Raw genomic sequence first — 17864 nt, forward strand, 5'->3', positions numbered from 1 at the left:
CTGTTTCATTTTCGGAGTAGACCACATCTATATGATCAGTCACATCATTTTCCAATCTAGTTTTTATCACAATTGACACCCAATCGAATTGATCATGACAGTTCAATATCATTTTTGATGTAGACTGCACATGTATGGTTAGTCATGTCTTTGTCCTCTCTTATTTTCGTCATAGACTCCACTTGATTCGGTCGATCACAACAATTCAGTATCGTTTTTTACATAGACCGCACCTATACGATTTTTCATGTCGTTGTCCTGTCTGGTTTTCATCTTAGACCACACCTGGTCAGATAGGTCCCAACAATTCAATTTTGGTTTTGGTGTAGACCAGACTTATACGATTAGTCATGATGTTGTCTTGTCTAGATTTCATCACAAACCACACTCGGTCAAATAAGTCCTGACAATTCAGCTTCGATTTCAGCATAGACTAAGCCTATACAATCGATCATATCATTGTCTTGCTTGGTTTTCATTATAGACTATACCTTATCTGATCTATCAAGGCAGCTCAATTTTTTTTTCGGTGTCCACCACGTCTGTATGATCAATCACATAGTTATCCTATTTGATTTTTATCATATTCAACACCCGATCTAATCGGTCACGTCATTGTCATCTCTGGTTTTCGTCACAAACTACACCCCATTTGATTGATCATGATAGTTCAGTATCATTTTTCGCGTAAACCGCACCTATATGATTGATCATATCATTGTCCTTTCTGATTTTCATCATAGACCCCACTTGGTCAAATAGTTCCCGATAATTCAGTTTTAGTTTCAGTGTAAATTAGACCTATACGATTAGTAGCATCATTATCCTATCTGGTTTTTATCACATATCATACCCAGTTAAGTTAGGTTGTTGTTTTGTCTGGTTTTCATCACAGAACGCACCCAATCAAATGAGTCTCAATAGTTCAATTTCAGTTTTACGTAGACTAGACCTATACGATCGATCACATCATTGTCTTATCTAGTTTTCCTCACAAACCGTACCCGGTCCCATCGATCATGATAACTCAATTTCATTTTCAATGTAGACCAAGTTTGTATGATTAGTCACGTAGTTATCCTATCTTATTTTTATCATAGTTGGTAATCGATTTGATTGATTACTACAATTCAGTATCATTTTCCGCATAGAGCGTACTTGTACGATCAGTCACGTTGTTGTTCTCTTTGTTATTCCTCACAAACTGCACCCAGTTCGATCAGTCATAACAATTCAACATCTTTTTTGGTGCACAATGCACATGTATGATCGTTAATGTCATTATCATGTCCTATTTTATCACAAACCACACCCTGTCAGATAGTTCTTGATAGTTGAATTTAGGTTTTGGCCTAAACTATACCTATACGATTAGTCACATTGTTGTCTTATCTGGTTTTTTTCATAAATTGAACCTGGTTTGATCGGTCATAGCAACTTAGTTTCATTTTCAGCATAAACCACATCTGTACGATTAGTCACAATCGGCACCCAATCTGATTGGGCACGAAAATTTAGTAAAATGAAAATATAGGTCGCACCTATGCGATCGGTCATGTCGTTGTCCTATCTGGTTTTCATCACACACCGCACCCAATCCAATGGTCATAACAGTTCAATATCATTTTCAGCATAGAACACATTTGCATGATCAGTCAAATCATTGTCATATCTAGTATTCATCATAAACCACATCCGATCAGATAGGTCTCAACAATTCAATTTTGGTTTCAACGTAGACTAGATCTATACGATTAGTCACGTCATGGTTCTATCAGGTTTTTATCACAATCTGGACCTGGTCTGATCGGTCATAACATCTTAGTTTTATTTTTGGCGTAGATGCATTTGTATAATTAGTCACACAATTGTCCTATCTAATTTTCGTCACAGTCGACACTCGATCCGATCAATCATGACAGTTCAATATCTTTTTCGGTTTAGACTGCATTTATACGATAAGTCACGTCATTACCATATTTAGTTTTCATCATAAATGGCACCTAGTTTGATCAGTCAGGACAACTTAGTTTTGTTTTCAGCATTAACCGCACCTGTACATTGGTCACATTGTGGTCTTGTCTAGTTTTCATCACAGACCGCACCCGATTAGATAGGTCTCGATAGTTTAATTTTGGTTTCGACGTAAAGCAAACCTATAGATTGGTCATGTTGTTGTCCTATTTGGATTTCGTCACAAAGCACACCCGGTCAAATAGGCCCCGATAGTTCTATTTTGATTTCAACATAAAGTAGACCCATAGATTGGTCACGTCATTGTCCTATTTGGTTTTCATCATAGAGCACATTCAATCAGATCAGTCATGATAATTCAATATCATTTTCGGCATAAATCGCACTTATCCCCTCGGTCACATCATTATCTTATCTGGTTTTCATCCCAGACCCTACCTGATCAGTCGATGATGACAACTTTGTTTCAGTTTCAAAGTAGACCGGACTTGTACAATTAGTCACATCATAGTCCTATTTGGTTTTCCTCATAGATTGCACTTGTTCAAATAAGTCCTGACAATTTAGTTCTGTTTCGACTTAGAACAGAATTATATGATTAGTCACATCGTTATCCAGTCTGGTTTTATCATAGATTGTACCCAATCTTATCAATCACAACAACTCAATTTCATTTTCGACATAAACTGCATCTGTACGATCAATCATGTCATTGTCTTGTCTGATTTTCATCATAAACTGCACCTACTCAAATAGGTCTCGATAGTTTAGTTTTAGTTTCAGCATAGACCAGACCTATAAGATCGGTTATATCATTATTCTTTCTTGTTTTCATCATAAATCGTACCTGATCTGATCGATCACAACAACTTAGTTTCATTTTTTAGTCTAGACCACGTTTGTATGATTAGTCACGTAGTTGTCCTATTTGGTTTTTCGTCATAGTAGGCACTCAATTCAATCAATCATGACAGTTCAATATCATTTTTGGCATAGACCACACCTGTATGATCGATCACATCATTGTCCTATCTAGTATTCATCACAAATTACACTAGATCTTATTGATCACAATAATTCACTATCGTTTTCAACGTACAACACACCTATCTGATCGGTTATGTCATTGTCCTGTCTTATTTTCATCACATACCGCACCCGATCATATAGTTTTGGACAGTTGAGTTTCCTCACAGTCAGCACTCGATCCAATAGGTCACAATAGTTCAATATCGTGAAAACATAAATCGAACATGTACAATTAGTCACGTTGTTTTCCCATCTAGTTTTCATCATATATTGCATTCAGTTCAATCTATCATGTCAGTTCAGTATTTTTTTCGATGTAGAATGTACCTTTATAATTGATCAAGTTGTTGTCTTGTCTAGTTTTCATCATAGACCGAACCCGATCAGATAAGTCCCAACAGTTCAATTTCGGTTTCGATGTAGGATAGATCTATACAATCAGTGACGTCGTTATCTTGTTTGGTTTTTGTCACTAATTAGACCCAGTTCGATCAGTCACGATAGCTCAATTTCATTTTTGGCGTAGATCGCATTTGTATAATCAGTCACATAGTTGGCCTATCTAGTTTTCGTCATAGTTTGCACCCGATATAATCGTCATGACATTTCAGTATCATTTTTAGCATAGACTACACCCATATGATTGGTAACACTGTTGTCTTATTTGGTTTCATCACAGATGGCACTCAGTATGATTTGTCATGACAACTCAGTTTCATTTTTAGGGTAAACCGCACTTGTACAATCGATTACATCATTGTCCTATTTAGTTTTCATCACGGACCACACTCGGTTAAATATGTCTCGACAATTCAGTTTTGGTTTCAATGTAGACCACACTTATATGATCGGTAATGTCGTTGTCCTGTTTGGTTTCCTTCACAAAGCGGACACGGTTCGATCAAGCACAGTAGCTTAGTTTCATTTTTGGCGTAGACCGTATCTACATGATTAGTCACATGGCTATCCTATTTAGTTTTTGTCACAGTCAACACCCAATCCGATCAGTCATGATAGTTCAGTATCATTTTCGACGTAGACCGCACCTATATGATCAATCACATCATTGTCATCTTTGGTATTCATTAAAAACTTTACTCAGTCCAATCAGTTACAACAATTTAGTATCATTTTCTATGTTCAACGCACTTGTCTAATCGGTCATGTTGTTGTCCTATCTTGTTTTCATCATAGACACCACCTGATCAGATAGTTTCGGGCAATTGAGTTTTGATTTCACCATAAACCAGACCTATATGATTGATCACGTCGTTGTCTTGTGTAGTTTTCATCACAGACTAGACCTGATTTGATCGGTCATAGCAGCTCACTTTCATTCTCGATGTAGATCACATTTATATTATCAGTCACGTAGTTGTCCTATCAAGTTTTTATCATAGTCAGCACCCGATTTGATAGGTCAGAACGGTTTAGTGTCGTGAAAATGTAGATTGTACCTATACGATCGGTCATGTTGTTGTCCTGTCTGATTTTCGTCATAGACTACATCTAGTCCAATTGATCACGACATTTCAATATTTTTTTGGCATAGACCGCACTTAGTCAGATAAGTCCTAATAGTTTAGTTTTGGTTTTGACATAAAACATAACTATACGATCGGTGACGTCGTTGTCCTGTTTGGTTTTCGTCATTGATTAGACCTAGTCTGATTTTTCATGGCAACTCTATTTCATTTTTGGCGCATACTACATTTGTATGATCAGTCACATAATTGGCCTAACTAGTTTTTGTTATAGTTAGCACCCGATCCTATTAGTCCCGTTATTTCAGTATCATTTTCAACGTAGACTACATCCGTACAATCAGTAATGTTGTTGTCCTATCTGGTTTTCATCATAGATGACACTTAGTCTTATTGGTCATGACAACTTAGTTTCATTTTCGACGTAGACCACACCTATACGATCTATCACGTCATTTTCTGTTTGGTTTTCATCATAGACCGCACCCGATTAGATAGGTTCTGATAGTTTAATTTCAGTTTTGGCGTATACCACACATATACGATCGATAATGTCGTTGTCTTGTTTGGTTTTCATCACAAATTGGACACAATCCAATCAGACACAATAACTTAATTTCATTTTTGGTGTAGACCACATTTGCACAATTAGTCACGTAGTTGTCCTATGTTGTTTTCGTCACACTCAGCACCCGATTCGATCGATCATGAAAACTTAATTTTTTTTCCGGGATAGACTATACAATCAGTCACATTGTTGTCCTATCTAGTTTTCATCATAGACCGTAATTGGTCAGATTGGTCTCAATAGTTCAGTTTCGATTTCGAGGTTGACTAGACGTATAGATTGGTTACATCGTTGTCCGGACTAATTTTCATCATAGACTACACCCGCTCTGATCAAACATGGTAGCTCAATTTCATTTTTCGACGTATATCGCACTTGTATAATTAGTCTCGTCGTTGTCTTGTCCGGTTTTCATCACAGACTGCAAACGATCAAATGGGTCCTAACAATTCAAATTTAGTTTTAGTGTAGACTGGACCTATATGATCGGTCACATTGTTGTCCTATCTAGTTTTCATCACAGGTGGCACTTGATCTGATTGGTCACAACAACTCAGTTTCATTTTTGGTGTAGACCAGACTTATATGATCAATCATGTTGTTGTCATGTTTGGTTTTCACCATAAACCACACATAGTCAGATAGGTCTCGACAATTGAGTTTTGGTTTTGGTCTAGACTAAACCTATGTGATCGATCACGTCGTTGCCCTATATGGCTTTCATCATAGATCGGACCCGATTCGATAGGTCGCAGCAACTCAGTTTTGTTTTCGACGTATACCGTACATGTACAATTTGTCATGTAGTTGTCCTATCTGGTTTTTCTCACATATGGCACTTGATCTAATCGATCACGACAGTTTAATATCATTTTCGGCGTAAATTGAACATGTTCGTTTGATAACGCCATTATCCTGTCTGGTTTTCGTCATAAACCGTACCTGGTCGATCAATCACAGCTACTCAGTTTTATTTTTGGTGTAGATTGTACTTGTACGATCGGTCACATCATTATCATGTTTGGTTTTCCTCACAGACTGTACCTGATCAGATAGGTCCCAACAATTCAATTCGGCTTCGATAGAGACCAGAATTATACGGTCGATCATATTGTTGTCCTGTTTGGTTTTCGTTACAGAGCGTACTCGATCCGATCAATCACAAATGATCAATTTCATTTTTTATATAGACTACATCTATACAATTAGTCATGTAGTTTTCCTATGTGGTTTTCATCATAGTTGACACTTGATTCGATTGATCACAAAGTTCAATATTCTTTTCACGTAGACTGCACCTGTACAATCATCATAGATGGCACCTAATCCGATTAGTCATAAAAACTCAATTTCATTTTTCAACGTAGACCTGTTTGGTTTTCATCATAAAATGCACCCAGTCAGATAGATCCTAACAGTTTAGTTTCAATTTCGACATAATCCAATCCTATACGATCAGTCACATCATTGTCCTATCTAACTTTCATCGTAGATCGAACTCGATTCGATTGATCAAGGCATCTATACCATTAGTCACGTACTTGTCCTACCCGATCCAATCGGCCACGAAAGTTCATTATCATTTTCAGTGTAGACCGTACCTATACAATTGGTCACATCGTTGTCATGCCTTGTTTTTGTCATAGACGTTACTCGGTATGATCAGTCACAACAGTTCAGTATTATTTTCAGTATAGAATGAACCCATACAATCGATCACGTCGTTGTCCTGTCTAGTTTTCATCACATAGTGCACTCGATCAAATAGGCCTCGAAAGTTCAGTTTTGATTTCCGCATAGTCGTTATCCTATCTGGTTTTCATCACAGACTGCACCGGGCTCGATTTGACACAAAGTTTAGTTTCATTTTCGATGTAAACCAAATTTATACGATCGTTCACAGCTTTTTCGTGTTTGGTTCTCGTCATAGACAACACCCTATTCAATCAGTCACAACAATTCAATATCATTTTTATCGTAGATAGCTCTTGTACGTTCGGTCACATCGTTGTTCTATCTGGTTTTCATCACAAACGACACCTTGTCAAATTGATCATGATAACTAAGTTTTGTTTTCAGCATAGACCGAACCTATATGATCGGTCATGTCGTTGTTATCTTATCTGGTTTTTGTCCCAAATTGTACCTTCTCAAATCGATCATGATAGCTCCATTTTATTTTCGATGTAGACAACACCTATACGATCGGTCACATTGTTGTCTTGCTTGATTCTCGTCACTGATGTCACCTAGTTTGATCGGTCATAAAAACTCAATTTTGTTTTTGACGTAGACATACGATCAATAGTGTCATTGTCCTATCTAGTTTTCATCACAGAAAGTACCTAGTCAAATAAGTCCTGATAGTTCAATTTCGGTGTCAGTGTACACCAGACATATACGATTGGTTATGTCATTTGGTTTTCTGATTTTTGTTATAGATAGAATTCGATTTGATTGGTCATGGCAGCTCAGTTTCATTTTTTAAGTAGACCGTATTTGTATAATTAGTCATGTAGTTATCCTACTTGGTTTTTGTCATAGTCGGCACCTAATCCAATTGGTCACGAAAGTTTAATATCATTTTCAGCGTAGATGATTACTACTCAAAAAGTGCTATTTGATAGCTTCTAATTAATCCTTTTAAACACTTTTGAGTAGTAGTTAGTGCCTTTTAACCCAATTAGCATGTTAAGGCCCCTTGCAATCAATTCTAATCAAATTGTGTAAGTTTTGGTGTTTTTGTTAGTATTTTGATCACCAAGCATTATGAGATTGAGGAGAGTTATTTGGAATCATTGCAAGCAATAGGAAGCTCAGAGGCATGAAGAATCAGAGCCTTGAAGCTCTTATGCCATAAGCAAAGTGGAAATGCAAAGGGGAAGCAAAGAGATTCAACCATGGAGCATTCTTGATGACAGTCACTGCGGCAATTTTGGAGTACTTCCTGATGTTCAATTATGCATACAATATGTCATTTGAAAGCTTGGGAAGTCAACAATCCAATGCCTCAAACCGTGTGCAATTTGGATCTGAAATGAGGAAGTACAGCCGTTGCAGATAACTGCTCCAAGCTGAAGGAAGGAAGGCTTCAGAAAAGTGCTGCGGAATCACCATTTTGTTGCGAAGTGATTTCGCAGCCTTTTTGCACAGTGATATGGATTCCCTGAAGCTTCACGCCGCGATGGAAGCCAAACACTTCAAGTTGGAAGTCCACTTTGCAAAGGTGTTGAAGCAGCTGGTTGCTATGAAGAAATTTCGCAGCCCCTCTTGAGTACCTGCGAAATTTCGCAGACCTCATCCTTCACCTGCGAAGTGGTCCTTAGTGCTTCCTGATATTTGTAACCGACTCTTGGAGATATTTTTCATTAGATTTTTGTTGCCTAAATGCCTAAATTCTCCTTGTAAGTCACCAATGATAGTTTTCCTTAGCTTTTAAGTTAGGAATTTAGCAAAATACCATGGATAGCTGTAATTGGATTTTTGGTATAAAAGGGAGCCCGAGGAGCCTGTTCTGAGAGAGTTCTGGTTGTTGAACCTTTTTAAGTTTGAAAAGAAAGAAATACAAAGAGCTTTAGCTCTGACTACCTTACCTTCTCACTTCGTATTTTTATATTTTCACTAAGTTATGCACTCTCTGAGGAGTTTTCCCCAGAGAATGAGTAGCTAAACCTCTTAGTTCCTTGGAGTTAAGGTTGCGGGAAAGGTTCCAAGTGCATCAATCAGAAGCTTTGTGGTTTCAGCTATGAATGAAGAGTAAGTGTGTCCCGTGAATGGTTTCTAATGTTTTTAGTTAACTTAAAACACCTTGGAGTCACCTGGGCCAACACTTGGTAAGGCAAGTGATCTTCAACCATGGAGATGCACTAGTTTACCCCTTGCGAGCCTTGGTAGGTGACTTGAAGGTAGGATTTTCTAGAATAGCCAACACTTGGTAAGCTTTTGGACTCTTAGGAGACATCCATTAGTTACCTCCTGCGAGCTTTTGACGGGAAATCCAAGGTTAAAGATCACCTTGAATGGTAAAGGCTAGTGAGAGGCTCAAACCATTACAAGTTGCATCAGTGAGAGAATTAAAGCTGAAATCCAATTGAGGGATGCATTCATGCAGCACCTGTTAGAGAATTGACTTAGTGTTAAGTCTCTAATGTGAGGAATTGAACCAAGTGACCGGAGCTATGCTTTTGCATGAGGAACCTCCCCTGTATACCTGAATCTCCAAGGAATGCTTTTCTTCTTAAGTTATTTTCATCACTTGTTGTGTTATTAATCTAAGTTCAAACCTTTTTCAACCAAAGTTTGTGTTTTATTTCTTAAGCTAATCTTGAAATGAAACAGCACCAATTCACTTTGAATTGGTATCATTTGCAACTTGAGTACCCTTCCTAGTGGAACGATCCTAGAGCCACTATGCTATAGTAGCTTTGTATTTGCTACCCTAGTTCATGGTGTTATAGGTTAAAAATTTTGTTGATTGCACCTGCCATCAAGGAGCACCAGCTGGACATACATCAGCTGAGACACCAATTAGGCATGAATCAAATGGCGCCGTTGCCGGGGAAGGTGTCAAGAATCAGTGATACTATTTCAGTGTACTTGTGATTTTCATCACAAGTGTGGTAAAGTTTCTTTAGCTTTATTAATTCTCATTATTTTCGTTTTACTAACTCATAATTTAAATTTAGCTTTTAAATTCAGCTTAGTTTTATTTTGTCTTTGTAGCCCTGTTTTCTTTTGTTGTCCTGTATTTTCATTTTCTAGTTTCAAATAGACACTAGTTGTGTATGCCAAAGTGGATACGTGGCAGTGCAGGAAGGCTTGTTAGAATTGAATCACCTCATACTGAGGAATTGGAATTGAGCTTGAATATCATGGAAACTACCCCTGAAGATCAGCATAGTCACCAAGTTCGTCAAGACAATCTCAATGAATTTAGATCAATGAGGGACCGTATGCATCCACCTCGTATGAGTGCACCATCATGTATAATACCTCCTACAGAGCAGCTAGTGATCAGACCATATATTGTTCCACTTCTACCAACTTTCCATGGAATGGAAAGTGAGAATCCCTATGCACATATTAAGGAATTTGAGGAAGTTTGTAATACATTCCAAGAGGGAGGAGCTTCAATTGATTTGATGAGGCTTAAGTTATTTCCTTTTACTTTAAAGGAAAAGCCAAAATTTGGCTTAATTCTTTAAGGCCAAGGAGTATCCGTACTTGGACTGACTTACAAGCTGAATTCCTTAAGAAATTTTTCCCACTCATAGAACAAATGGCTTGAAAAGGCAAATTTCAAATTCTCAGCTAAAGAGAATGAGAAATTCTATGAGTGTTGGGAAAGATATATGGAAGCCATAAATGCATGTCCTCACCATGGCTTTGATACTTGGCTATTGGTGAGTATTTTTATGATGGGATGTCATCCTCAATGAAGCAACTCCTGGAGACAATGTGTGGAGGAGATTTCATGAGCAAAAATCCGGAGGAGCTATGGATTTCTTGAATTATGTAGCTGAAGTTTCAAGGGGATGGGATGAGCCAACCAAAGGAGAAGTGGGAAAGATGAAGTCTCAACTGAATGTTTTCAATGCTAAGGCTGGGATGTATGCTTTGAAAGAAGAGGATGATACAAAAGCAAAGTTTGCAGCTGTGACAAGAAGATTGGAGGAGCTGGAACTGAAAAAATGCATGAAGTGCAAGCTGTTGCTGAATCACCAGTGCAAGTGAAGCTTTGTCCTAAGTGTCAATCCTATGAACACTTGGTGGAGGAATGCCCTATAGTTTCAGCTGAAAGGGAAATGTTTGGAGAGCAAGCAAATGTGTTGGACAATTCAAGCCCAATAACAATGCACCCTATGGAAATACTTACAACTCAAGTTGGAGGAATCATCCAAATTTTTCATGGAAGCCTAGAGTACCTCATACCAACAGCCGGATCAACCATCTCAACAATCTTCAAGTCTTGAACAAGCCATTTTGAATCTCAGCAAGGTAGTGGGAGACTTTGTTGGAGAACAAAAAGCCATCAATAATCAGCTTAATCAAAGAATTGACAGAGTAGAGAATATTCTGAACAAAAGGATGGATGGAATGCAAAATGATATGACTCAAAGATTTGATAATCTCCAGTACTCAATATCAAGGCTCACAAATTTGAATACAGTGCAAGAAAAGGGAAGATTTCCTTCCAACCCACCAAAACCCCAAGGGTGTCCAAGAAGTGGAAAGCCATGAGGGGGAATCATCACAGATGAAAGATGTCAAAGCCTTGATCACTCTGAGGAGTGGTAAGAAAATTGAGCAGCCACCACCTAAGCCACCTGTTGAAGAAGAAGAGACAAAGAAGGAGGAGGAAATGAAAGACAAAGAAGGAGAGATCAGTGATAAGAAAGAGGACTCTGAGTCAACAGTGAATGCCAATCCAGAGAAGGAACTTCTGAAGGAAGAAATGCTGAAGAAATCAACTTCTCCACCTTTTCCTCAAGCATTGCATGGGAAGAAGGGGGTTAGAAATGCAGCTGAAATTCTTGAAGTATTGAGACAAGTTAAAGTCAATATCCCACTGTTGGATATGATTAAGCAAGTCCCAACATATGCAAAATTCCTAAAGGACTTGTGTACTATCAAAAGAGGGTTGACTGTAAATAAGAAAGCCTTCTTGACTGAGCAAGTAAGTGCAATCTTACAGTGTAAATCTCCTTTGAAGTACAAAGATCCGGGAAGTCCTACCATTTCAGTCATGATTGGAGGAAAGGTAGTGGAAAAAGCTTTATTGGACTTGGGAGCAAGTGTGAATTTGCTTCCATATACTGTCTATAAGCAATTGGGGCTTGGTGAGTTGAAGCCAACAGCAATTACTCTATCTCTAGCAGATAGGTCAGTAAAAATTCCCAGAGGAGTAATTGAGGATGTCTTGGTTCAAGTTGATAATTTCTACTATCCAGTGGATTTTATTGTTCTTGATACGGATCCTACTGTTAAGGAAGCTAATTTAGTTCCTATCATCCTGGGAAGGCCATTCCTAGCTACCTCAAATGCAATCATCAACTGTAGGAATGGGCTCATGCAACTCACTTTTGGTAATATGACACTTGATCTCAATATCTTTTATATGTCTAAAAAGCAAATCATTCCGGAAGAAGAAGAAGGTCCAGAAGAAGTGTGTATTATTGATACTCTGGTTGAGGAGCACTGTAATCAGAATGTACAAGACAAGCTGAATGAAAGTTTTGAGGATTGTGAGGAAGGTTTGTCTGAACTTCCTAAGGAGCTTGCTACTTTACAAAGTTGGAGGAGGATAGAAGAAATTCTACCTTGTTCAATAAAGAAGAGGGAGCAGATGCTGAAAAAGAAATCCCAAAACTCAATTTGAAGCCTCTACCTGTGGAGCTGAAATACACATATCTTGAAGAAGATAACCAATGCCCTGTTGTAATATCTTCATCTCTGACCAATCATCAAGAGAAGTGTTTAATGGAAGTTCTCAAGAAGTGTAAGAAAGCAATAGGATGGCAAATATCTGATTTGAAAGGCATTAGTCCTTTAGTTTGCACACATCATATATATATGGAGGAGGAAGCTAAGCCAATTCGTCAATTTCAAAGAAGATTGAATCCTCATTTACAAGAGGTTGTGCGAGCTGAGGTGCTGAAGCTACTTCAAGCAGGTATTATCTACCCTATATCTGACAGCTCTTGGGTGAGTCCTACTCAAGTGGTACCAAAGAAGTCAGGGATCACTGTAGTTCAGAATGAAGAGGGGGAAGAAATCACTACACGTCTCACTTCAGGGTGGAGGGTGTGTATTGATTATAGAAAGTTGAATGCAGTAACCAGAAAAGATCATTTTCCATTGCCATTTATTGATCAAGTTTTGGAGAGAGTCTCTGGCCACCTTTCTATTGTTTTTTGGATGGGTATTCAGGGTATTTTCAGATTGAAATTGCTGTGGAAGATCAGGAAAAGACTACTTTTACATGTCCATTTGGAACCTATGCTTATAGGAGAATGCCTTTTGGTTTATGTAATGCACCTGCTACTTTCCAAAGATGTATGTTGAGTATCTTCAGTGATATGGTGGAGCGAATTATGGAGGTTTTCATGGATGACATCACCGTATATGGAGGTACATTTGAGGAGTGTTTAGTCAATTTGGAAGCAGTTCTTCACAGATGCATTGAAAAAGACTTGGTGCTTAATTGGGAAAAATGCCATTTCATGGTACAGCAAGGAATTGTCCTTGGTCATATCATATCTGAAAGGGCATTGAAGTTGATAAAGCAAAGTGGAGCTTATTTCCAAATTGCCATCCCCAACAACTGTAAAAGGAGTAAGGCAGTTCCTTGGCCATGCAGGTTTTTATAGGAGGTTTATAAAAGACTTTTCAAAGCTTTCCAAACCTCTTTGCGAGCTTTTAGCTAAGGATGCTAAGTTTGTATGGGATGAAAGATGTCAAGATAGCTTTGATCAACTGAAGAAATTTTTGACAACAACTCCAATAGTGAGGGCCCCTAACTGGCAATTACCTTTTGAACTAATGTGTGATGCAGTGACTTTGCTATAGGAGCTGTGCTTGGTCAAAGAGAAGATGGGAAGCCATATGTGATCTACTATGCAAGCAAAACATTGAATGAAGCCCAAAGGAATTACACAACTACAGAAAAGAATTGTTAGCTGTGGTATTTGCCTTGGACAAATTTCGTGCTTATTTGGTAGGGTCTTTCATCATTGTTTTTACTGACCATTCAGCCTTGAAGTATCTATTGACAAAGCAAGATGCAAAAGCAAGGTTGATAAGATGGATTCTTTTGTTACAAGAATTCGATCTTCAAATCAAGATAAGAAAGGAGTTGAGAATGTGGTAGCTGACCACCTCTCAAGGTTAGCTATAGCACATAATTCTCATTCCTTGCCTATTAATGATGATTTCCTGAGGAATCACTTATGTTCCTAGTCAAAACTCCTTGGTATGCTCATATGGCTAATTATTTAGTCACTGGTGAAGTTCCAAGTGAGTGGAATGCACAGGACAGGAAGCACTTCTTTGCAAAATCCATACTTATTATTGGGAAGAGCTTTCCTTTTTAAATATTGTGCAGATCAGATTATAAGGAAGTGTGTGCCTGAGGAAGAGCAACAAGGAATTCTAATCCATTGTCATGAGAATGCATGTGGAGGTCACTTTGCCTCTCAGAAAACAGCTATGAAGGTGTTGCAATCAGGCTTTACTTGGCCATCTTTGTTCAAAGATGCCCACATCATGTGTAGAAATTGTGATAGATGCCAAAGGCTTGGCAAGTTGACAAAAAGAAATCAAATGCCCATGAACCCTATACTGATAGTTGAATTATTTGATGTGTGGGGCATTGACTTTATGGGACCTTTTCCAATGTCTTTTGGTAATTCTTACATCTTGGTGGGGGTAGATTATGTTTCTAAGTGGGTTGAGGCAGTTCCCTGTAAGCAAAATGATCATAAAGTGGTTCTCAAGTTTTTGAAAGAGAACATTTTTGCAAGATTTGGGGTGCCAAAAGCTATAATCAGTGATGGAGGTTCTCATTTTTGCAATAAGCCTTTTGAAAGTTTGTTAGCCAAGTATGGAGTGAAGCATAAGGTAGCTACACCTTATCATCCCAGACTTCTGGCCAAGTTGAGCTAGCAAACAGGGAGATAAAGAACATACTGATGAAAGTGGTGAGTACAAGCAGGAAGGATTGGTCTGTTAAGCTTCATGACTCATTATGGGCCTATAGAACAGCTTATAAGACTATTCTTGGCATGTCCCCTTATCGTCTTGTCTATGGTAAAGCTTGTCATCTCCCTGTGGAAGTTGAATACAAAGCTTGGTGGGCAATCAAAAAGCTGAATATGGATTTGATAAGGGCTGGGGCAAAAAGGTGCTTAGACCTTAATGAGATGGAGGAATTGAGAAATGATGCTTATATCAACTCCAAAGTTGCAAAACAAAGGATGAAAAGTGGCATGACAACTGATTTCTACCAAGGAATTTCAAAAAGGCCAAAGAGTTTTACTCTATGACACAAGACTCCATATTTTTCCTGGAAAGCTTAAGTCCAGGTGGATTGGACCATTCATTATCCATCAAGTACTAATCATGGAGTAGTGGAATTATTGAATTCCGATGGCAAGGAAACCTTTAAAGTTAATGGATATCGTCTCAAGCCATATATGGAGCCGTTCAAATCAGACAAGGAGGAGATTAACCTCCTTGAGCCTCAAAAAGCCTAAACAAAGAAGGGTTTGCTGGACTTGGTTTTACCAAAGTCCAAAATTTTTGTAAATTTTGTAAATTTTAAAGTAATATTTTTACTTTTGATCTTAGTTTTTGATCTTAAATTGTATGTTTTTGTGTAATTTCATCTGTTTGAATGATTTCAGATGGGGAAATTGCAAAGGAAAAAATCGGGAAGAAATTGGAGCCGAAACAGAGCTGAAAGAGCAAAACAGGGAAAAAGAGCTCTGCGAGATTTCGCAGCCAAAGAGGATTTCTCTGCGAAAATGGTTTTTTGTTGCGAAACCATTCGCAACGCTTTTGAGCCCTCTGCGAAAGTTTCGCAGCTGCGAAACGCTTTGGCACACGAGTGCCACTTCGCAGCACAGGAACCCATTTCGCAGCTGCGAAGTGCTCTGCGAACCACTAAGGCTTAAAAAACGCCATTCCGCAGCATTTCTCACGATTTCTCTCTTGCGAAGGATGTTCCGCAATTGCGAAACAGGTGTTTGGCACACGAGCGCCATTCCGCAGCACAGTGACTCAATTTCGCAGCTGCGAAGTGAGCTGCGAAAGCGATTTTTGAATCCGAAGCGCCCAAATTTGCTGCGGAGCCGTTTTTCTTCTGCGAAACCCCAAATGACCTTTCATATTCTTATAACCGTTATAAATACCGGTCATTTGGGCTGCGAATCCATTTCAGAAAAGGGCAAAATCGCAGCGACAGACCGTTCGTCTCCTCTCCATAGTCCGACGCCGTTAGCAGCTCCAATCGCCCCTCCGTTCATCGCCGCGTCCTAACCTCGTCACTCGCAATGGCACGAACCAGGGGCGCGAAGTCTTCATCCCCTTCCACCCGAAAGCGAACGCCGCGCGAAATGCCACTGCAAGCTTCAGTTCTGAGCCGCCGCGGCCAGAAACCGTGCCGCCACCGGCAAAGCCCTCGCCAAAGAAGAAGCAGGCCAAACCGCATTGCAAACCCTCCGGCGAGGCGCTACCTTACCAGGTCAGGGGGCCGGCCCTCCAAAAGCGAGCTAGGGTAAAAGCTCGGAGCCTATCGATTTAACAGGCAATCCCCTGTTCATCCCCTGTTTCTCCCCTGTGTTGTCCCTGCTGCGTCTCCTGCCCGTCTCCAATTCCATCTCCGGTGCCATCTCCGGCACCGCTGCGAAGCTTCCAGCATCCAGCCGCCGCCTGCTGTGCCTCAAATTCCATCCGAACCAGCTCCGGAAGCGGTGATTAGGCGGCCAATTCTAGCTCAGCCTCCAATTGAAGGCAATTTGGATTGCCGAGACCGGCCATTCCATTCGGAGCTATGCTTTGACATAGCTGCTTTCCAGCTGCGCCCGGAGCTTGAGGAACATTCCAATTGCTGCGAAGATACGAATGGAGCAATTTCTGACCCCGCGAGACTTCTTCTACCCCAGAATAGCAATGGACTTCTATCAATCCATGACTACTCGACAGGTCAGGGATCCTACCTCAATTCATTTGTTATTGATGGTAGACATGGTATCTTGGGGGCTCGGCAAATAGCTGAAGCTTTGGCATTCCATATGAGCCCAGTCATTTGATGACTTCAGAGCTTGGGCCAATCCATCTCAGCTGGAGATGGTGCATGTTTTGTCTGGAGGAGCATCCAGAAACCCGTATCTGCTGAGGGGGGAACTCCCCAAAGATGTTCCTTATTGATGCCCTGTTGAGGCATAGTATCTATCCCCTCAACATTGGACTCAGAGAAGGGGAATTATGTTGGAGACCTGTTTAAAATGTCTGAGGGCTATTATTTTGGCCCTCACCACCTGATCCTGGCAGCCCTTCTTTATTTGAAGAGAAGGTGCATAGAAAAAATTGCAAAGGCTGATTCCATCCCCTTCTCTTCCCACGACTGTTGTGCCAAATCCTTGAGCACTTGGGATACCCAGCAGAGCCTCAGCAGGAGCAAAAGAGGATCTGTAGAGAGTTTTACTTTTGAAAAGTGGAGCAACATGACAGCTTACAAGTGGAGCAACAAGAACTTCCACACCAGTTCAGGCTCTACCTGCCAGGAGAGTATCCCCACGCCTCATACCTGAGGGTATGCCTGCAGCCTCTCCTCCATGGCCAGTGCATCTCCAGTTCCTCCAGCAGCCCCTGCTTCAGCACAGCCTTCCACATCAGCCGAGCCTAGGATGGCCATCCCTATCTCTGAGTATAGGGATCTATGCCAGGCATTGAAGACATTGACAGCCTCTCAGAGCAGACTTGCTCAAGAGATGGCAGCTTGAGATCCACCAGCAGCAGATGATGGCTACTCAGGCTCACCATACTTCATTCTGAGGCAGCTTCAGCAGCATCTTGGCCTCCATCAGCTGAGGAGGAGGCCACTCCTACCACACAGAGCCAATGCCCTCATCAGTCAGCAGCTCCAGCTTCAGCAGAGCCATCTTCATAGGCTATCAGCTTTAGCATTTCTCCTCTGAACATTTCTATATCTTTAATATATTATCTTTTGTGTATTTTGTTTTGGTTAGTCTTTTGTGAAATCTCCTACATTTTGATAATATATTGTGGAGATTCTTTGGATTGTTGTA

General features: G+C 39.8%; 1 pseudogene; it reads left to right on the forward strand.

The window, feature by feature from the left end:
* LOC117920432 overlaps positions 1 to 13846 on the forward strand; it is a 149890-nt pseudogene extending 136044 nt beyond the window's left edge.
* The last annotated feature ends 4018 nt before the right edge of the window (positions 13847 to 17864 follow it).

The sequence above is a fragment of the Vitis riparia genome, chromosome 1 (genome assembly GCF_004353265.1).
Source record: "Vitis riparia cultivar Riparia Gloire de Montpellier isolate 1030 chromosome 1, EGFV_Vit.rip_1.0, whole genome shotgun sequence".
Taxonomy (NCBI): domain Eukaryota; kingdom Viridiplantae; phylum Streptophyta; class Magnoliopsida; order Vitales; family Vitaceae; genus Vitis; species Vitis riparia.